General features: G+C 41.4%; 1 protein-coding gene across 1 annotated transcript in view; it reads right to left on the minus strand.

Annotated features, from left to right (window-relative positions):
• The window catches only part of SSUH2 (ssu-2 homolog), a 158748-nt gene that overhangs the window by 85812 nt on the left and 54542 nt on the right, over positions 1-18394 (minus strand). The window lies entirely within an intron of this gene.

An 18394-nucleotide genomic window follows, 5' to 3' on the forward strand; every position in this document is an offset into this window, starting at 1 on the left:
AGATAACAGATACCAAAATACGCACAGCAATACTTTTTGTGGTATAGAGAAACTGGAAGCAAAGTGGGGGCCCACCAATTGGGGAATGATGAAATAAATTGTGTCATATAAATGTAGCGGAACATTATTCTGCAGTAAGACATAGCAAATATTGGAAACTGATGCAGCATGATAAGCAGACCAGAAGAACACTATCTACAGTAACGTAAATGAAAAGATCACTAAAATGAAGCCCATGGCTGTGTAATTAAAATGACTAATCTTGGGCCCAGAGAACAGATAATAAAATATCCCTCTCTTCTCTCAGCAGAAAGGCAGTGAACCCTTGGGACGAAATGCTGAATACATTATCAGATGCTATCAGCCAGTGTCAATTATTTTTGCTTAACTGTTTTTCTTTGTAAGAAGGGAGTGTTCAATTCTTGGGTGGGTGAGGGGAGTATACACAGAAGTGACTTGTGCATAAACAAAAGGCATAAATAAAATTTAGATTTTATTTTTTAATACAGTAAGTTGACACCTCAAAAAAAAAAGAGAGAAAGAGAGATCAGTTAAGCCCTGTCAGGCATAAACCAATAGAATGTTCCACTCTGAAGGTTTCTTATACTTTGACCTCAAATTAAAAATTGAGTTTGAATGTCAATACCTCTAAACACCCAGATGATCTTTCTGTCTTTCCTTTAAATAGTGCTTTTACCTTTTACATAATCCTCACAGTCCTGTCTACTAGGTCAAAAAAAAAAGAACAGAATTACTCCCAATTTGCAGCTAGGGAAAATGAGATTTTGAAGTGGCTGAGTGACAGAAAGTGGCTAATTGACAAGATGGATAGAGCACCAGGAGTCCCTAGGCAAGTCATTTAACTTGTTTGCCTCAGTTCCCTCATCTGTAAAATGAGGACAATAATAGCACCCACCTCTCAGGTTTGTTGTGAGGATCAAATAAGAAAGGAATTGTAAAGCATTTAGCACAAGTGTCTGGCACTTAGCAGGCACTATATAAATGTTATCTGTTATTATTATTAGCTAGTACTAATCAATTAATACAACTAGCTACTTTATAAGTAGCCAATAACAAAGGTACTAAAACACTAGTCTCTTAACTTTGAGACTCATGTGTGTCTAACACAGTGCCTGGCACGTAGTAGGTGCTATATAAATGTTAGTTATTATTGTCATCATCATCCTTAGTAGTAGCAGTAGCAGCAGTAGTATTTCTACTTTAAGGATGAAAGGAAATGGTTATCACCTTCTGCCTAGACACCTCAGTAATTCTGCAGACTATCCTAATAGATCACAATTATAAAGTGCTTTAAGGATTACAAAATGTGTTTTTTTCCCTTACAACCCTCCCATGTGATTGGTGCAAGTATTGTAAGTATACATCCATTCTATGGATGAAAACACTCAAGTTCAGTGACTTGCCCAAGTTCATAAAGTGCAAGTAAGCAGTAAGTACCTAAGGAGGGCCTTGGACCCTAGCCAGAATGGGATTAAAAAGATTGCCTACCAGTAACTATGCCCAAGGGGCTATAAAACTGTGCATTGCCTTTGACCCAGCAATAGCACTTCTAAGGCTGTATCCCAAAGAGATCATAAAAATGGGAAAAGGACCCACATGTACAAAAACATTTATAGCAGCTCTTTTTGTGGTGGCAAAGAATTGGACATTGAGGGGATGCTTATCAATTCAGGAATGGCTGAACAAGTTGTGGTACATGAATGTAATGGAATACTATTGTTCCATAAGAAATGATGAGCAGGTGGAGTTCAGAAAAACCTAGAAAGACTCACATGAACTGATGCTGAGCAAAGTGAGCAGAACTAGGAGAACACTGTACACAGTAACAGCAACATTGTGTGATGACCAACTTTGGTAGACTTGGCTCTTCCCAGCAATGCAAAGATCTAAGACAATTCCAAAAGACTCATGCTGGAAAATACTATCGGGGCAGCTAGGTGGCTCAGTGGATAGAGCACTGGCCTTGGAGTCAGGGGGACCTGAGTTCAAATCCAGCCTCAGACACAAAATACTCAGTAGCTATGTGACTCTTGGAAAGAAAAGAAAGAAAGAAAGAAGAAGAAAGAAAAGAAAGAAAGAAAGAAGAAAGAAAGAAAGAAAGAAAAAAGAAAGAAAGAAAGAAAGAAAGAAAGAAAGAAAGAAAGAAAGAAAGAAAGAAAGAAAATACTATCTACATCCAGAGAAAGAATTAGGGAGTTTGAATGCAGATCAAAGCATACTATTTGCTCTTTTTTGTTTTGTTTTGTTTGTTCTTTCTTGTGGTTTTTCCCTTTTGTTCTAATTTTTCTTTACAACATGACTAATGTGGAAATATGTTTAATGTGATTGTACATGTATAACCTATATCAGATTGCACGCAGTCTTGAGGAGGAAGGAGCAGAAGGAGGGGAAGAAAATTTAGAACTCGAAATTTATAGAAGTGTAGGTTGAAAACTAAAAACAAAAAACAAAATAAAATGCGCACCAGTCCCTCCTGTGCCAGGCCAGATGGAGCAGAGTGGAGAATCAGTGCCTCTGAGGCTTATGGAAACACCTGCCTCTCTCCAAATTGTAAAAGCAGACCATCCTCTGGCCATGGAAACGGATCCCCGAGGGACTTGCGGTGTTTGCTTCCCCCGTCTCCTGCTGGAGCCAGGCCGGCCGCTTCTCCCCCGCCTCGGATACCAGACAGACTGGCTAGAGCCAGCCGTGGCAGGGGCTGGCAGTAGGATTTTGTTTTGCATTCTTGGACTCCCCCGTGTAAAAATAGTTTTGCTTTGTTCTGTTGGGTGGTTACAAATTCTTTGACTTGGCAGACTGCCCATTTCGAAGGCAAACTGCAGACTATTTCAGGCGGCAAAAACAAACTCTTGCCGAAAGCCAACACCAAGCCTTCAGATAATGTTATTAATACCGCACTAGCTCATGTTTATGCCACCCAAAGAAATAATCCATGGTAGCATCATTCAGTTTTTGCTGCCCAGAACCACAACGCCGCACGCAGCATCTGCTCTGGATTTGTACTGGGTCTTGGATGGCGCTCGGATATTGACTTTCCCCCTCCTCCGGTCTCATTTCACCACTCTCCTAGGTACTTATCCTCTCTGCTTTTACATTACAATTAGTTATGTAAATTTCATCCCTCCTAATGGACTGAAAGGGGGGTGGGCGGGGGAGGGGGAGGACAATGATATCTCATTTATCTTTGCAAGCCCTACCTCCCAGAGCAGTGTCCTGAACATTAGAGTTGTTTGAAAAGTATTTGTTAAATTGGATAAAATTGGATCTCCAGAAGACTGAATAAATAAATAAATAAAATTTAAAAATAAGTGCTTTCTTCAGAGCAGGTCCAGCGGAAAACCACTGAATTCAAAGTCAGAGGACTCAAGCTAGCTGTGCTGTCTAACTACAACATCTGTGTGACCTGCATAAGTCATGGTCACAGTCCTGGAAGGAAAACCCCAAACAGGGTCATGAATTGGAATTTATTGGAATATTGGCAAATTTTATTGGACTAAAGTCCATCCACTGAAAAATGACTTAACAACATATATACATATATACACACACATATATGTGTGTATTTATGTAATAGATATATATGGATTAATTGGTTCATTTACTTTCTCCAGTCAGTAAGCAACTCTCTAAGATTAGAAGTGGAGGCCATCTCCAGTCACCCTGATCTATATCTTGCCACCGGACCCAGGTGGCTCCTGAGAAGAAAGTGAGGCTGGTGACTTTGCACAGCTCTCCCTCAATTAAATTCAATTCACTTGCAAGTCATGGCATCACCTCTCTGATGTCAAGGTCCTCTTCGAGAATGAAGGATAAACAACAATAACAAAGAAAGCTGCAGTGGAGACACCAGACGTGGTACTTTTCCTTTACAAAAAGGCAGAGCTGGGAAGCCATCTTTGTGGGAGCTGCCAAACCCCCACCCCAACATGAAAGATGGCAGTATCCCACCCTGTGTCCAGCCAGCTGTAAAGATTATCCTCTAATAAATCTCTTTTGGACACCTAAGTCTTGTGTGGGACTTTCCCTAGAGGCAGCTAGGAAGTGCAGTGGGTAGAGTGCTGGACCTGCAGTCAGGAAGTCTTGAGTTCAAATGTGATCTCAGATGCTTATTAGCTGTGTGACCCTGGGCAAGCCATCTAATCTATATCTGCTTCGGTTTCCTCTTCTGAAAATGAGGATAATAATATAGCACCTGCCTCTCAGGGTCATTGTGAGAATTAAACGAGAGAATTTTCTAGAGCATTTAGCACAGCACCTGGTACATAGCAGACATTCTATAAATCTTTCTTTTCTCTATTTCCTTTCCTCGCGTGAACACTAAATTACAATGTAATCACTCATTTGGAGAGGGCTTTGCTCCCTAGATGTGGAAATTGTCACAAGTAGGAGAAAGTGATGAGGTCTCCTCATTTCAAAACTCCTTGAATTCACCCAGAGACCTGTCATTCCAGTTACTGCATTGAGTGGTCCTAATTTCCCAAGTCATGAGCCTGGATTGAAGATGAAGTGTCTTATGTCATTAACAGTAAAAAGTGGCCTCCTTGATTCAAAACTAACTTGTCAACTCCGTTGCCCCAAATATCGGGCATGGAGCTGGCAATGCCAAAGGTATGATGATGTCTCCCTTCCTTGGGAGCTGAGGAGCAGGCAGGAATTCTACCAAGGGACCAGACACCTGAGCTGCCTAGACTGGAAGTCCTAGGTGAGACTTGGACAGCACAGGGGTCATCTGATGTGCTTCTAGCTTCATTCTCTCAGCCTCCTTTCTTGGCAATAGTGCATTCTCATAGTGAAAGAAGCTTCTGTCTGTCTGTCCCTCTGTGACTCTATCTCTGTCTGTCAGTCTCTGACTATTTCTCCCTCTCTCCTTAACCCCCTCCTTTATTTCTCTCTCTCCCTCCTTCCCACCCTTCTCCCACCTCCCACCCCCAACACATGCCTTCCTGCTTCTTTAGGATTATTTGGAAACTAACAATGCCAGCTGTTGAAGCAAGCCCAAGCAGGCCCAGGAGAGGCAGTCAAACCTCATCCTATTTACAAGCATCCTTGTCTATCTTGTATCTTTAATGTTATTGTAAAGAATTTTTATTCTCAATTTAAAGAAATCTTTTTTATAGATTTACATATCTGTTACTAAGCTGAAAATTTCTTCCCGGAGTCTATGTCCTTGCTGGTCATTAATAACCCATCCCCTCTTTCTATCTGTCTTCTCTCCATCTCTCTCTGTGTCTTTATATTCCTCTGTTTCTCTTTTTTGTCTATATTTATCTGTCTCTTTGTCTAAGTTTAGTAGGTATACACAAGCTGGAGAGGACAGAGGGTGAGTGGACCTGCTTGTCAGTATTGAGAGAGACTGATTGTGAGTCCACACAGCTTGGGGGTGGGGAGGAAGGAGGGCAGGGGCAGCCCCCATGGTTGCATGTGCCAACAATTCCAGCAGAGAGGAAGCAGAAACCAGTCTTAGCCTTTATTGTGCCAGGGTGGCTTTCCTGGGCACCTGACAAGACAGGGCTGCTGGGGGGACAAAAGAAAACAGACTCCTGTCCTTGTGCAACACCAGAATATGGCCTTGAGTGTCCAGATCATAGGACCGGAGATTCTGAGGAATTAAGTCTAGAGGGATCAGAGGGTTAGGTCTGGAACAAATCTTAGGTATCATCTAGTCCAATTCCTTCATTTTACAGATGAGAAACCGAGGCCTGGAAAACTGAAATAACCTGACCAAGATCGCATTCAGATCCAGGTTCCCTGACTCCAAATCTACTCTGTTATGTTACATATGCCCATTACCTAGTGCAGTACTTGGCATACAGTAGGCACAAAATAAATGCTTGTTGATTGAGGCAAAAGGAAAAGCCATGGTATCTTGGGAAGTCTGGAGTTCCTTACCTTCATGTAAGTATTTTTCTTCTCCCAGGCTCTAGGGACTCTCTTCTCCCTGGGTTTTCATGACAAATTGCTCTCCTGTGTCTCCTCCTACCTGTCTCCTGGGCAGGATTATCCCCCAGGTGAGGGCAGCCCAAGGCTCTGCACTGGGTGCTCTTCTCTTCTCTATATATACTTTCTTAGTAGGTAACCAGATAAGCTCCCATGGGTTCAATTATCATCTCTATCTAGATGATTCTCATGCCTCTGTACTCAGCCCTAGACTTTCTCCTGAGCTCCAACATTTCATCACCGACCCTCAGCTAAACTCCACCCAGATGTCCCCTAGAGATTCTAAACTTCACATGTGCATGACAGAACTTGTGTGTCCTCTGCCAAAACCTTGACTCCCCATCAAAGGAGTCAGAAGGGGAAGATGCCATGACAGTCATCTCTCTTAAATCTGAAATGCAGCAAAAACAGGCAGACAAGGTAGGTGTCAGGTCACTGGCTTCAGAAAGAGGTTAAGGATGATGGTCAGCCCAAACAAAGAAGCCAGACAGGAGTACAGGTTTAGAGTCCTAAAAGGGACCTTAGGAGCCATCCAGTCCGATCCCCTAACTTTTGTAAGGGGTTTCGTTTTTAATTTCGGGTTTTTGATGAACTTGAAAAATATCAATGAAAATAAATAATTCCCTGGATAATAATAATAAAATAATAGTTATTATTATTATAGCATTTATATAGAACTTGAAGGTTTACAAAGAATTTTATAAATATCTCATTTGCCCTTCACAACAACCCTGAGAAATAGGTTTTTTTATTACAAACACACCCCATTTTATGAAAGAGGAAATGGTGGCAGGCAGAGATTAAATTGCTCGCCCAGGATCTCACAACTATTACATATCTGCATCTGGATTTGAACTCAGGTCTTGCTGACTCCAGGTCTAATGCTCTATCACTATATCACTTCCAAGCCTTCAATCTCCAGGTTACGTTGCTTAGTTTCTTTTAAGTATACTTTGAATTTAGTTTGATAACACAAACTTGATTGTGCTCCCTTCTGCTCTTTGCTGTGTTCATTTTCTAGATTTATGATTTTATTTAAAATTTGTATGATTCCTTAATGTTCTCTTCACTTTTCCTTTTTATGGTTACCACCCATGTCCCCAGTTCTCTCCTGCTTCCCTCAAAAAAGATGAAATATAACCCCTCCCTTATAACAGATATGCAGTCAAATCAAGCAAATTGTCACATTGACTGTGCCTAAAAATGTATATGTCATTCTGTGCCTTTAGTGACTAGAGGCTAGAAAGTTCCAATCTATCACCTTTCTGCTAAGAGGTGGAAAGCATGGTTCATCACCATCTGTTGGGAGTGATCATCATTATAGTTCCTAAATCTGTCACACTTCCAATGCCTCATTTTACATATGAGGAATTGAACCCCAAAGAGGTTAGTTGAGTGGTCTGAGGAAGGTAACACAGATAGTAAATAGCCAAGTTGGGATTTGAACCCAGGACCTCTAGCGTTAAATCTAGCGATCTTTCTCCTGTACCACACTAGTGTTGCTGATGATGGAGAAAGTATTGGATACTGGACCACACAGCAAGATCTAGGACAAAGGTGGAGAACCTGTGGCCTCAAGGCCACATGTGGCCTCAGTCAAAGGGCCACACTTGAGGACCTAGAGGACCACATGTGGCTTTGAGGCCACAGATTCCCCACCCCTGATCTAGCAGAATGGGTTATTCCACTGACCCCACCCTCTCAGTAGCTTCAGTATCATCTTCCTATGTTCTAGACTTCATTAGCCTCCTCCCATAGTTTCTATGGCAACCCTTTCTTGCTTAGCTATCTTGGTCAGATCTATGATACAAAATGGCTTTTGAAGCCATTTTGAAAACTCTTCCCAATTTGCATATGCTTTGCATATTTGGAACTGGTGATTGGAAGGAATGTTGAGTTTTGTTAGTTTTTTCCCTGTAGGGATACCCAGATATGACCTGGGGACATTACCTAGGAGCTACAGTCATGATAATGGCAATCTCCAGGATCCTAGTTGATTCCCTTTCGTTGTTGATTTTTAAGTGAGTTACACTAAATGTATAGGAATGAAAATGACATTGGGCAAGGAAACAGAAGGACCAACAAATGGTAAGAAGGGAAAAAAGAAAAGGGCAATGGAATTTCATCCTAAGGCATAGCTAACAATGTGAATGGAGCAGAATCTTAAAGAAGCTTCAAACAATGCAGATGTGAATCCATATTATAACTTAAGTTGGTTTAGCTTTTGCCTATGAAAAGCTTTGCTGTGAGCATAAATGAGAATCTTATTATAATTACTATTCTTAGTGATTTTTTAAAAATTTATATATTTTTAATTTATGGAATAAAACAAGCATTTCCATAATATAGTATAATTTTAAAAAACGATTGCACATGAAGCTGCAAATCTATTATATAGAGCTTGCTATTTCTTTTAAAATATAATAAAATTATGTATATTTTTCCTTTTTTTCTTTCTTTCCCCCCCAGAGATGGCTACCATTAAACACAAATGTGTATGTGTGTAAAATCATTCTACATACACTTCTATTTATCATTTATAGGGATATCATTTATAGGGATATAAATATCCCTATTTGTCTTTCTCAGGATGCAGATAGTTTTTTCCTTCATGTGTCCTTTCTAGTTAATTTGGGTACTTATAACAGTCAAAGTGACTTATTCTCTTGAAATTGTTCTTAAAACAATATTGCTGTTACTGTATACAACATTCTCTTAGTTCTGCTCATTTATTATGATTATTATTGTTAATGTGCTCATACAGCAGAAGAATAGAGAAAATAGTCTTCAGAGCAGAAGAAGTTAGGGCCAAAAAGGAGGAAGCCCTGCCCATGCTAGACAAGTGGTTTAGGAAGCAAGACAATAACTTTGTTGATCTTACTGTTTTTACATCTGACACAAGTGGCTAAATTTTCTACCACCCAGGCTGCAGAGGAAATGGTGCCCCTTTAAAAACTGATGCCAGGGGCAAACTCTTTCTTGCCCCACCCTAGTTCTTTCCTGCCTTGAACTCCCTTCTCTTGAACCTGATATCCATCTGTTTCTTCCTAGATGTACTGAACTCTTGAACACTTAAACTTGTCTCACCATTTGCCTCTTCCCTCCAGACTGTGCTGAACTCTTAGACATGGAATCCATGCCACTCATTTGGACACTACTCTCATCTTCTTCCTTTAAAATCTGGGTTCTTCCCCTGGCCTTATCATATTTGCTTTAAATGTCAGCCTGGAACAGAAAGGATGCATATCTAAACTGATAGAGTTGACAGTCCTTTACCCCCCATAGGGGAGGCCCCTCTTCTCCCACCTCAGTAGAAACCTCTACATGACTCACAGTATTACCCTGGATGGGGCCAGAGGTGAGGATTGGAATTTGTTTCTTCCCATTACTCATTTCTGTGGCTCCACCTTCCAGTTACTGTGTCTACTCCTGACCCATTTCATGGTATTTCCTACTTCTGTTGTCTTCAATTCTCTTTTGTGCTCTTAAGCTCTCTTTCCACAGATATTCTTGGGCCTCTTGCTTCCCAAGAAGGATTATTACATTAGAGTTCCAAAGCTCTCATTGTTAGAACATTCATAGTCATTTACTCTGAGACCTATAGTCCTACTAGAGAAACAGAGGGGCTCTTTAGGTATTGTTAGAACTACTTTTTAGTAGCTTGAGTTTCAATTTTAAATTTCTAACTGAATTAGAGCTAATGTCTCATGCATGCCCTCTCTTCCTCACCCCAAAGAGGGGTACTTCCCACTCACTTAGCATCTCTCACTAGGCCTTGAGGGGCTCCTGGGCTCACTCTCCTTGCCAATTTGTGTATTCCTCAATTCTATTTTCTCTGTTTACCAATCAGACAGGGATAACTGTGGAAGACAACTCAAGAGTCTCTGACAACTTCAGAGAACGAATGAGAAACTCTAGCAAAAGCCTGGTAAATTGGGAAGCTTTCCAGCTTAAATGACTTCCAGCAGCTTTCCTCCTTCTCTCCCCACACGCTTACTAGGAAACTGCATCCCCAACTCAAGAAAATGTCTTTCCCCATGCTTGAGAATTCTTTTGATCAGTGGGGATCCAAGATCTATGGGTCAAAGATAGAAGGCCAAATTGATGGCAAAGACATGTATTAGGATGCTAAGGAAATTGCAGCTTCATCTTCCCAGGAGACAGATTTAGTTTTTATAACTTTGCAAGTCTCCCTAAAGTACAAAGCCAGTCAGCAGCGTTCTGTGGCAATGTAGGATGGACAAGTAACATCTTTCACAGGAGAGGAGCAGAAAAGGGAGAGGCATTCAATGGACAAAGGGCAGTCTGCTGGGGGGAGATTCACCATGTAGCTGGAAGGGTTTGCTATTGAAATGAGAAGAAAAGCTTTATTTCAGGGCAGGAGACAAGGGGAAGTGACCAAATACTTTTAGACTGAAGTAACCACTTAGACAAGGCTGCATGTCTCTTATCCAAACAGAACAATTAGTTGTTACAATGGTGGGTGAGAGCACTTTACATAGTTTGTTAAATTTTATTTCTCCTTACTTTCCACTATTTTTAGGCCACCAGGTTTGAGGGAGAGGGGATTTTTACGTTGTTCTTGTCCATCAAGATGTACTGAAATGACTGTAGTACTTATTTACCCTCCATGACCATCATCAACTGAGACAATTGACCATGTGGTGACCAGAGAATGGTCAAAAACTTGCAGAGCTAACAAGAAACAGAAATTTTCTTCTAGACCAGTTCCTTAATTTTAATGGGGAGAAAACTGAGGCACAGAAAATGGAAATGATCTACCTCCAAAAAGGTAGGGTGGTGTGGTGGCTAGACTGGATTTGGAGTCAGAAAGAGCTGAAGTTCAAACTCCACTCACTTCCGACACTTTCCAGCTGTGTGACCATTGATAATTCACTTAACCAGAATTTAGCTTCGGTTTCTCATCTGTAAAATGGGGATAATGATAGTTATAGTTGCTACCTCTGAAGATTGGCTTGAGACTCAAATGAGATCATCGATGCAAAGTAGGTTTAAACTCCAAACCTTAAAGTACAAAGCACTATGTAGATGTCAGTAATTATTACCCCAAATTCCAACACATATCCCTGTGCAAAAACACACACAAAACCAAAAAAGAGTATTGTCAATAAAACTTTGGATCTCTACAATGTATAGCTTGGGGTTTTTTAAAGTATACATCTTTTCAAAATTTTTGTTGATATCTTTGGTTTTCTTACATCACCAAAATTTTCCCCAGTATCGTTTCTCCTCCCCTCTCAAAGAACCAACCATATAATAAATAATATAAAATAATCTTTTGAATTTAATATGATAATACTAATATTGCTCAGTTTATCTGTATTCCCTTCTGAACTTCCTTCTTTTCTCATCTATATAAGTTTAATGATTCATTGGTGCTTTTATATTTCTTTTGGTGTTATATGTTTGTGAGGTGAGGACAGGACTAGTCACTTCTTTTATTCCAGAATCTCAGCACCATCAGCAACCCCTCACTACCTAGTGTGGCAATATCGAGAGCTCTTAATTGTGAAACACTTACTTAGCACAGTGCCTGGCACATAATAACCTCTATATGTTGTTGTTCAGTTGTATTCAACTCTTCATGACCCATTGTGGGGTTTTCTTGGCAAAGATACTGAAGTGGTTTGCTTTTTCCTTCTCCAGTTCATTTTACAGATGAGGAAACTGAGGCAAACAAGGTTAAGTGACTTGCCCAGAGTCAAGCAGCTAGTATCTGAGACCAGATTTGAACTCAGGAAGATGAGTCTTCCTAACTCCAGACCCAGCACTCTATCCATCCTATCCACTGTGCCACCTAGCTTCCCAGCAACTCTATATAACTATTGGCGATTATTATTATCATTATAATTATTATCATTATTAAAAACTGGACTTACTAGAGAGAGGGCAAAGTATTCTAAGGCCTAAGCTAGGGCAGTCCAGTGATTCAGACTAAGGAGTTAAAATATGTGAGCTACTCATGGATCAGAAAATGCAATAAAAACAACTTTACTAACAATAGAAAATTAACAGAACACATTTTTCGAAGTTAAAAAGGATAAGATGCTTGCCTCAGCTTCCACAGTCCCTAAGGACAAGAGATCAGACTAGGTTGGTAAAGCATTCCCCACAGGCAAAAGGAGTTCAGAAAAATTTCTAAAAATTACCCCCCTGATTAGACCTCTTACACTTTAGGCCTTACACCAGGAAGCCAAAAGCCTCCCAGTCCCTTAACAGACCAGCCCAGGTAACTTAGTTAGTCTCCTAGTATACAGGGCTCTGGGCAGGATTGCCAGAAATGCAATGGGAAGGAAGAACAAGGAGATGGGGGTAAAAGGCAAAATGGGAAGAGGAAACCTCACTCCCAGTCCTGAGCTCACTTGTGCTCACTCTCTCTCTCTGTCTCTCTCTCTGTCTCTCTCTCTGTCTCTCTCTCTGTCTCTCTCTCTCTCTCTCTCTCTCTCTCTCTCTCTCTCTCTCTCTCCCTCCTCTCTTTCTTCTTCCTCTCTCTTCTCTCTCTCTTCTTTCTCTCTTCTCTTCTCTCTCTCTTCTCTCTCCTATCTCTCTCTCTCTCTCTCTCTCTCCCTCCTCTCTTTCTTCTTCCTCTCTCTTCTCTCTTCTTTTTCTCCTCTCTCTTCTTTCTCTCTCTTCTCTCTCTCTTCTCTACCTCCATCTCTCTGTCTGTGTGTGTGTCTGTGTGTCTGTGTGTGTGTTTGTGTGTATGTGTGTCTCTTCCTCTCTGGTGTGGGACTTGGAAGGTACCTGAAGGAAGGACAGGTGGTTCAATGAAGAGCACTCAACTTGAGCCTGAGTTCAAGTCCCAGTTCTGCCACTACTCACTACTGACTATGTGATCATGGACAAGAGATCTCTAGGTGTCAGTTTCTTCATTTGTAAAATGAGGGGGTTGAATTGGATGACCTTTGAGGTCCCTCCCCAGAATCAGATCCTATGGTTTGTGTAAATGGAGAAGGGAACCATTGCCTTAACTAGTTTGCTATTTTTACCACCCTCATCTTCCTTTCCCAAGTTGTTCCCCCTAACTCCCATGAGGGACCCCCTTCTTTAGTCTAATCACCCTCCCAACTCTACCCTGGATTTCTCCAGACTCACTCCCCAGGCTCTACACTGGGCAGATCTGAAATCCTCCACTTTCTTTTGAAGATACCATATAGAGAGATGGGACAGGTACAAACCATCCAAAATGATTGTGTCCTAATGGGACTCCAGAAAGAATAGTGGGATATACAAATGCAAGTCTTAGAGAGGGGAGAGAAGAATAGGGATATCATGGCTCCTAAGAGGGGCCCAAGGGAAGTAGTGACCCTTGCCCACAAATGCCCTGGTATGTTTGCAAATCTCAGCAAGGAAGAGAAAAAGAGAAGGAAGTTCTGACATTTACTAGCTAGTAAATATGACCTTGGGCAAGTTTAGCTCAAAAAAGTGAAGACTGAGGATAGGGGGACAACATTACCATCTTCAAATATTTGGTAAACTGTCATCTGGAAGAGAGATTGCTCCTGTTCTGCCTGATCCCAGAGGAGCAGAGGGTGGAGGGTGAAGAGAGGCAGATCTCTGCTCAGTGTAAGGACGAGTGCCCCACCGATGACTGATGACCAAAAGTGGAATTGGATGATTCCTGAGCTAGTGGGTTTCCCCTCACTGAAGTTCCTCAAGTAAAGTCTTGGCCCACCATTAATCAGGTGAGTAGGAGAGAAGTTTGGTGGCCAGGTTTGGGCATAGGGCAAGATATCATTCGAGATCCTTTCTGTGAGGATTGTAAGCAGATGGGATGGGGGCAAGAGGTCACAAGAAAAAGTGATAGGTTTTAAGAACTTCAACTTTTTTTTAGAAAAAAAGATTCATTTCTTTTGTTTTTATGTTTGTTTCCCCCATTAGATTGAAAGCTCCTTGAGGGCAAGGACTGTATTTTGCCTTTCTTTGTGTTCCTAGAACTTAGCACAGTTCAGGTGCTTAATAAATGCTTATTGGCTGATTGACTCTATGCTCCTAATTTCCAAATATATCCTTTTCCCTCCCCTCTCCTACCCAAAGAACTATGAAATAAGTCAAAGTATGAAAAAGAGGTGTGCCTAAAGTCTTAGTATGGTTTTAACCACTTATTGAAGTTTAAAATTGCTGCAAAACTTTTGGCACACCCTACATAACTTCACCTTTCCCATAATACTGATGCCTACAAACAAAGCCCCTAAAGACAAGTATTTTAAGAAACAATTCCTTGAGGAAAAACAAGAAGACTGTATCCTCTAATATCACCCTTAACATCTGAGTGTTGTTCAGTCGTTTCAATCATATCTACCTCTTCACAATTCCATTTGGGGTTTTCTTGGCAAAGATACTGGAGTGGTTTTGCCATTTCCTTCTCCAGCTCATTTTACAGGTGAGGAAACAGGCAGAGTTAAGTGACTTGCCCAGGGTCACGAAGTAAGTGTCTGAAACCAGATTTGAACTCAGGTCTACCTGACTCCAGGCTTGGCATTCTATTCACTGTGCCCACCTAGGTGCCCCTAACATTTGAGTACTCCAATCCAAATTAGAGTATGAAATCTTAGAGAAAAAAGAGATATCAGCCATTTTCTAATGCAACCCACTCTTTTTACAAAGTAGGAAACTGAGACACAGTGGAAATATCTTGCCCAAAGTCACAAATTTAGTATGTGACAGAGCTTGGATTGAAACCCGTTGCTCTATTCTCTCTGAGCTCCCAAACAAAGTTACTCCAGGGGTGGGTGTGAGCATAGAATGAGCTAAAGGGGTATTGGAAACATACAAAGGGTATACACTAGGTTTGCTACTCATTCTTAAGAGGAAAATAAATTTACCTTGGCCTGCAGGAGTTGCTTCCACCACTAGGTGGCGCCATGGAATTGTTAAACAGTATCCCATTCATTTCAGCCAGCTCCCTCTCTCTGCTCCAGAATCCTGTCAATTCACCAGTGTTACCAGTGTTAAGATACCAAGGGTCTCATGCCTCAGCCAACTTCTTCCATTCCCTCCTTCTCCCCAGACTGTGTTCTGCTGACCTCTTTGGACTAGCAAGCGTTCAGTCGGCCAAGGGAATAGCAATGTTACTTGGAAATAGGAAAAAACTCCAGGTCAGAAAATCTGGGCTCTAGCCATGGTCCTGCCAACAGCTAGCTAGCTAGGTGTGTCCTTGGCCAAATTATTGCCTGTCCCTGAGCTTCATTTGCTCCTCTGTAAAATGCTCTAATTTTACAGAGGCACCTCCTTGCTAGTTTTTTGTTTGTTTTTTTAATCTCCTATCCTATATAAACTTGGTGATAATCTGCTGCCCATTTGGTTTGGTTTACAATCCCTGTTACTACTGCCCACTACCCTTCCTTTCCAGATGACCACTGTCCTCTGTGTGCTGTCTCCCCCACTAGAATGGAATCTCCTTGAAAGCAGGGACCATTTCACTTTTGTGGCTATATACCCAGTGCCTGGTACATTGTAGTCACCTACAATTCATTAAGAGCCTACAATGTGTCAGACACAGTACTAGGAGTTGGTGAAACAAACACAAAAAGACAGTGCCTTAAAAAAAAAAAGGCAGTCCCTGATCTCAAGGAATTAATGTTCTAATGAGAGGGGAATAGGTTCTGCATATTTCGATATATTCAGGGTATATACAAAATAATTACAGGGCAAATAGGGGAAAGGTACTGGTGGTTGAGGGATCAGTAAAGGCCATGTGTTGATTGAGCAGACTTTTGAAAGAAAATGGGATTTTTAAAGGCAGGAATAAAGTGGGAATGCATAACAGGCAGAAGAGGCAGCCAGTGCAAAGGCAAAGACATGGAAGATACGTGTGAATAACAGAAGATGACTAGTTTGTCTAGACTACAGAGTTCTTAGAGGGAAGCAATGTATAATGTATAGGGCTAGGTTATGAAAGGCTTGAAAAGCTGGACAGAAAAGCTCATAATTGGTCCTAGAGGCAATAGGGAGCTGTTGGAATTTATTGGATAGGGGAGTGATGTGTTTAGATGTATTTCAAGCAAATCACCTTGGAACTTGTGTGAAGGATAGAATGGAGAGAGGAGAGATGAATCAGAGAGACCAATAAAAGGACAATGGCAAAGCCAAGCAAAATCACCAAGAGAAAGGATGGAAGGCAGGGGAGAAAGAGGACATGATCTGAAATGCTTATTGCTTGATTGATTGAAATCCCTCATGAATGGGCAAACTTAGAAGGTGGGCTATAAATCACTCAGCCCCTCCCTGGGCTCCTATCCCCATGTTCCCTGCTCCCCATGTCCACTTCCATACCTTCCCTCTCCTGCCATCCTTCAGCATCCTCTCCTCTTCTGTCAGTTCACTCCAACTACTTCTATCATTCAGTCTGAATCCTTTTTGTTACCATCTCCTGGCCTCTCATCACTCTTCCTCCTTTCTCAAGTTTAGCACCTTGTTCACACCCTTCCTCTCCAGCCCAGCATCTACCACACCCTTAGTGACTTGAGGATTCATATTGATGCCACTTTGAAAAAAATCCGGCCTTCTAATTCATCAACCTCTTTAATTCCCATGACTTCCATTTTCGTTCCATTCAAAAAACAATGATTGTGTACCTGTGTGCGAGACACTGTTCTGGTCACTGGGAAAAGGGGCTAGATTTAGGAGCTCTTTGGCATAGGTAATTTCTAGATAAGGAAATCCTCTATACCAGTGCAGGTCAGCACCTTCTCATCTTAGAGAATTGCTGAGAATACCGAGAGGTTCAATGATTTGCCCAGGGTCAGATAACAAGTTCTGGCAGAGCCAGGTCTTCCTGGCTCATGAGGTAGGGTCACTATCCACTATGCCACTCTTGCTTTGGAGTCACTGGGGAATACAAAGGTTTGATTTAAAAAATCCCTGCCCTTAAGTAACTTTTATTATTCTGGGAGGGAAAGAGAATGGAAGGAAGGAAGGAAGGAAGGAAGGAAGGAAGGAAGGAAGGAAGGAAGGAAGGAAGGAAGGAAGGAAGGAAGGAAGGAAGGGATATATAGACAGAGACAGACAGACAGACGGATAGATAGATAGATAGATAGATAGATAGATAGATAGATAGATAGATAGAATGGATGGATGGATGGATATAGATGGATGGATATAGATAGATGGATAGATAGCCATAGAGATACAGACTGACATAGAAAATGAATAGAAGTGCCCCTATCACTGCCTTTCATTCCTACTAGTCAGCAGCTAAATGTAGATATAGGAAATTATAAAATAGCACCAGCTGGGTCCATTACAAATCCATGTAATTAACCCCAAATGGACCTGCACTGCTTACTAGTGATCCTTTTACTCATTTCTGACGGATGCTCTATTTCACTCCTGGAATGTCTGTCCCAAACCTCCTGTCTCATTAAGCCTCCAATGTCTCCCAAGCTCATACCCTTCTCCTATTTCTCAACCAGTAACCCCACCTCCTCTAGTGATAGGGTCAAAGCTATCAGTCCTGAGGTCCCCCGTATTTCCCAGTCCATACCTCAAAACCCCTCTATATCTTATCATCTCCAGATCCTCTCTAGCTTTGCCAAGGGCTTAGAGAATAAAGCAGCCTCTCTCTCTCTTGGCCAAAGTTAACTTGCCTAACTTTGCCTTTCAGCCTATCCCTTCCTGCCTCCTCCAAGAGCTTACTCCCTTGAATTCTCACCTTCAGCCCTGTCCTCTCTAACAGTAGCTAGCATTTATGTAGGGCATTAAAGTCTGCCAAGCTCTCTGCTTGTATTATCTCATTTGATCCTCACAATAACCTTAGAGGAAAGCACTATTATTACCCCCATTTTACAGTCAAGGGAACAAAATAGGTTAAGTGACACACAGTTGATTAGTTCCTGAGGCAGGATTTGAACTCATTTTATAAGTTCAACATTCAATCCATCTGGCTGCTTTGCTACTGGTTCACTTGTATCTTGAGGTTATGCTAATAAACGTTTAATAGCCGGCTCTCTGTATGCAAGCACTTTTAATTCGCATTATGAGCATTTTCCCCATTACTTTCTTAAGTCTGAATACCCAACAAAACAATAAATAAAGCCCTGCTTTGTTACATTTGCCAATTTCTGAGGTGTAAAGATACATCCATGGGACTCGGTTCCAGGACCCCCTTGCTTACACCTAACATTTCCTCATATTATCATTCTCTATTTCCCTTCCTTGCTAAACCTGTATAAAGAAACATCTACATGTGCTCGTTGTCTCTCCTTCTAATCAACGCACTCCTCTTTTCCCTGGCAAGTTGACCTCAGGTACTATAACCAAAAAACTCTCTCGAAGGGTATCAAGCTAAATTCAATGGTTTATCCTCATTTTCACTCTTCCTTGCCCTTCTTCACAGCTTTTGACCACTGCCATTCTCCTCTTGTGGCTTCTGTGACACCACTCTCTCCTGGTTGTCCTACCTGTCTGACCACTC

Source organism: Phascolarctos cinereus, unplaced genomic scaffold (assembly GCF_003287225.1).
Source record: "Phascolarctos cinereus isolate Bilbo 61053 unplaced genomic scaffold, phaCin_HiC Scaffold_4;HRSCAF=312, whole genome shotgun sequence".
NCBI lineage: Eukaryota > Metazoa > Chordata > Mammalia > Diprotodontia > Phascolarctidae > Phascolarctos > Phascolarctos cinereus.